Genomic DNA, 4,940 nt, shown 5'->3' on the forward strand with positions numbered 1-4,940 from the left:
CAATTCCGACCGAAGTCAAAGGTAAATTAGAAAAGAGCCCAAAGCGCTCATGACACAGGAAGAGGTACCTCATTGGCCAATTGCTTGTTACCAAAGTGTCCCAAATGACTTCTGGGAGTAGTAGTTTACTGGCCCCGGCAACCGTTTCCATGGATTCATTTTAGGCAGGCATCCTGTTTTAAAGTTGTAGGTGCTGTTTTTCTGAAGATGGGCTCGGCGAGGCCAGAAGTGGACTACCAAGTTCCCAGGAGTCTGAGACCCAGGAGTGGCGGGGCTAAATTCCGAGCTTTAGCCAGTGTGAGACAGCGAATGCCGGCCCTTCCCCCCAAAGCCAAGTGCTTCCAGAAGTAGAGTCCTAGTGGCCAGGGGCCACTCTCTCGGTTCCCGGGTTTGCTTGCCATAGCGGGTGCGCGTTCCCGGCTGTCTTCCATTGCTCACCACTCTTGCTTGCTCCTAACTGATCCTCACCCGCCGGGTTCCTCTTGCTGCCACACAGCCTTCTGTCCCCACACGCTCTACTCTATGAAGCCTCTCTCTTTGATAACAAACATTTGGAAACTTGCAACTCCCATCTGCCAACAGCCAGCTAGCTGCCTTCCTTTTTTTGTCACTTTTCTTCGGAAGTCAAACTTCACTTATGGGCAATATTCTGCTTTCATTCTCCCTATTCCAAGCATTTCAGCCAGTGGTCAGGGTTTCTTTTATGCCTGCCTACAACACCGACCACACTAGCATTAATAGCTAGTGATTTGCAAATCTATCTACCGTACCAGAATGAACCTGATACATTCTAGTTGGCTTGAGTACTTAATAAGTTACTCAGAGTCATGATATGAATAGAAAATAAAGGGATTTTCTTGGAAAACAGAATGGCGCTGTTTAATAGGTGGCTACCTGGTACTTAGATATGGCTATTTTAAATTGAGATGTGTTGTAAAAAGTAAACTACATGTCACATTTCAATGACATAATCAAAATGTAAAATATCTCAACACTTTCACTACATGTTGAATGATATATATATATATATATATATATATATATATATATATATATTGCAACAGAGTCTCAGCTAATCCAGGCTGGCTTCGAAGGAGGATAACTATTAATCTCTAGTTCCACGTGCTGAGATTGTAAGAGTGTGCCACCACATTCGGTTTGTGTGGTGCTGGGGATCAAATCTACAAAACACTCCTGTATCCTATACAAGCATTCTACTAACTGAGCTATATATCCATTGTCCCACCCCCAATAATATTTTCATATATTCAGTTATGCATTCTTAAAAGTAATTTTTTTCTATTTGTTTTAGAATATGTGTGCCAATTGGTTTCTGTCTTTCTTTCTTTGAAACATTCTCAAACTAGCTATGTAGGCAAGGATGGTGTTGAACTTCTAATCCTCGATTTCCACCTCCTGAGTGATGTTTACATCTGCAGAGTAGTGCAGAGCACCGTCACACCTGTTTTTTTTTTTTTTTTTGTGCTGGGAATTGAACATCGAGCCTTGTGTATACTACATGACACTCTACCAACTAAGCTACCTTCTTAGTCCAATCAACAAGAAAATTTAAAGCAGATATATAATCTATTACATTACTAATTATTGTACCTATGCCTGTAATGTACGTGTGTTTGGGCACACATACCATGGCACATGTGTTGAGGTCAGAAGACAGCTTTGTAGAGTCAGTTCTCTCTTCTCACCTTTGTGTGGGTTCCAGGAATCCAATTCAGGTTGCCAGGTTTGTGCAGCAAGTGCCTTTGTTGGCCATTTGGCTGTCTAGAAATTGAAAGTTACATTTGTGGCTTACATGTTCTGCCATACTGCATTGGTGTAAGATATAATTTGAGAGCTTTGAAGGAAAGCATATCATTGCTTTGGACAAATAGTTATAAGTACATATTGATTAGCTTTAGGCACTCTCTGAGTTGTCCTAGGAGATGTAAGTTAAATAGAAGACACACTGCCTGCCCCCTGAAAATAAGTCTTTTAAATCAAATATGGATAAGAAGGGATTTTTTTCATAAAAGCAACTGGAAGGCAATATAAGGCAGTATTGTATTGCAAACAAGACATGACAAATCATTCCATGCTTAGAAGTAGTTCAGAAGGCTTCTTTAAATTTTTTCATCTTTCTTTATTTGGGGGGGGGGCGCTCACATACCATGGTGTGTGTGTGTGTGTGTGTGTGTGTGTGTGTGTGTGTGTGTAGATCAGAACAATTTAGGGGAGTTATTTCTCTCTTTCCATCATGTGGGTCTTGGGGATTAAACTCAGCTCAGCAGGCTTGGAGGCAAGCACTTTTAACCATTGAGCCATCCCACTGGCCCTTCAGAAGGCTTCTTAGATAAGACTTAAGACTTACAGTCAGAATTTGAAATCTAGAATGGAGCCTCAAAATTCAGGGGAAAATCTACATAGGAAATAGATGACTTGACCAACCCATTTGTGACAAAGCTAGGGTCTTCTGAGTTCAGATGCTTCTACTTCAGTTGGGTACAATTTGGGAAGGTGGAAAAAGGTGGAGAGATGGATGGCTCATCTGTTAAGAACACTTCGTGCTCTTCCAGAGGACTTGAGTTCAGCTCCTAGTACCCATGTCAGGTGGTTCACAACCACCTGTAACTCCAACTCCAGATTATTAAATGCTCTCTCTTCTAGATTTCACACCTGGAAAATACACACACACACACACACACACACACACACACACACACACACACAAGAGAGAGAGACGAGAGAGAGAGAGAGAGAGAGAGAGAGAGAGAGAGAGAGAGAGAAATAGGGAAAGCCTTTCATGTGAGATAGAATGAAGACCAATTGACAGCAGTGCTTTGCAAGAGTGAGAGGGAACCAGGGCCTAAGTAGAGGTTGAAAAGGTTGTCTAGTTCAATTCTAGCAACCCCCCTCTTCCCCTATTTTACAACCCAAGGCAGAGTGAAGTACTTGTGAATTCCCTATTTGATTTTCTGATACTTTGAGTCACCTTAGTAAACTGATCTTTCGGGGTTAATCTTGTCGGAAATACAGAAAAGATATATAGTATTTGTGGAGACTTGGAAACTTATTGTGTCACTAAAGACAAACTGCTTCTCTGCATTTGTTTGGATTAAGACACACCTTTGTTTTTTCAAAGAGGGAAAAATACACAGACTTTTAATTCAGCTCTGACCTTTGTAAGTCATTTCCTTTGTAGATGTTGCTAACTACTTTCAGAGTGCTTACTATATATTAGTTCTGTCATTTTAAGCATTGTATTTCATGATGATATCAACGTTTTAAAAGTCAGAAGAAGTAATAAAAATGAGTTGTTTGTTGTTTTTCTCTGCATAAAACACTTTATCATATTAAATTCCCGTTGAGGTGAGGGATTTACTACATAGTGTTCATTTAGGGAAAGTACAAAGGCCCTTAAAAAATCAAGAAAACATAATGGTACTTCAACACTAGTAGGATAAGTCTTTCTGAGCCAAATTTTAGAGAGGTCTACAGACAGGTTTGAAGAAAACAGGCAGATGCTTGCCAACTCAGTGTCTTTCCCCAGACTGCATAGTGCTATCCTAGGCACCTCCGAGGGATATGAAGCTAATCTTACACAACCCTATTGCCTTGCATAGGAGGAAATGGAAGCTAGGAGAGGTTAGATGATTTGCTGAAGGTCATGCAGCTAAGATTAGCTGAACAACAGTATACAGACTGAGTTGTAATGAAGAAAAACTGGAGTCTATGAGACTAGCAGAACATATTTTAAGCAATCTGTGAATGACCATGGAAATGAAATTATCTTCCAAGGACTTTCCCATGTGACTGAATAATAGAGATGATGGATGGTCATTTGTTATGTTGAATCTTACCACAGACTTTTAAAAAATTGGATAACAGCTTGTGTGATTCATGAGAGGAATGTTCTAAAACAGCTCTTCCCTTGCTTGTGTGAATTTATGTGTCTGGCAGTTGAGAACTTCTTGGACTTTTGAAAGTCTGCTGCTGTTTTGTCCTAAGTGAGTAATAATCAACAGTGCATAGTAGTTCTCTGAAAAAATCCTCACCTGGGCTGAAAAAGACAAAGACTACAGAAACATGATCTGGAGCGGAAGAAATATTATAGATCAATAGCCAAATGATTCAGGGTGATTGTTAGTTCTCTTAACTTGAACTAATACCTTTGTGACTATTGGCTAAGCAATTGGAATGTATTGTTTAAATTAGCTGAACAGTAGCTACTACCAACTTGGAAAGCTATGGCTATTATAAGGAAACACCTCTGACACGTATAGACTGCATTTTCTCACTCTGTTGTGGGGAACTCACCTGCCTGATATCCCTACCAATGTATTTGATAAATGCATCTATTTGTGACTTACTTTTGCTCTTTGGCAATTGACATTCATGTAACATCTTCATAGTGGACCATGTCATTAAGGGTAACCTGAACTTCTTTTCTTGTGTCATGGCCACTTATGTTTAATTCAGAATAAACTATCTCTTACTTCCTTTGGAGCAAGAACTGTGCTTTGCCTCAGCACTACTAATATTTGTACCTGTAATGCCAGCAGTAGCAGTAAATTAAATCTAATTGTGTGCAGTGTAATGCCAAGATCCCAAACGAGGTTGTAGCTTTCTCAAAACAATTATTCTTGCTTACTTCACAAAGTGTTTTCTGAGATTTGAAGCTCCCTGCCTAGTGGAATTTCATGAAAGGAAAAAAATTACCCAATTCAGTAGCAACTGCATTAAATGACATTCTGATTCTACATGTAACTCTGAGAAACATGATACATCACTCAAACTACCCCTTTGATCTGGTTGGGGACCCACATCTGCTGTTGAATAGCTGTGTTATCTTGGAAAAGCCTCTTCCCTATTTCTAGACTTGTGTGCTAATGGAATGTTAGGCATTGTGGTTTTGAAGAACATCACACAAAGTGTGGGCCCTA

Source organism: Cricetulus griseus, chromosome X, assembly GCF_003668045.3.
Source record: "Cricetulus griseus strain 17A/GY chromosome X, alternate assembly CriGri-PICRH-1.0, whole genome shotgun sequence".
Taxonomy (NCBI): Eukaryota; Metazoa; Chordata; class Mammalia; order Rodentia; family Cricetidae; genus Cricetulus; species Cricetulus griseus.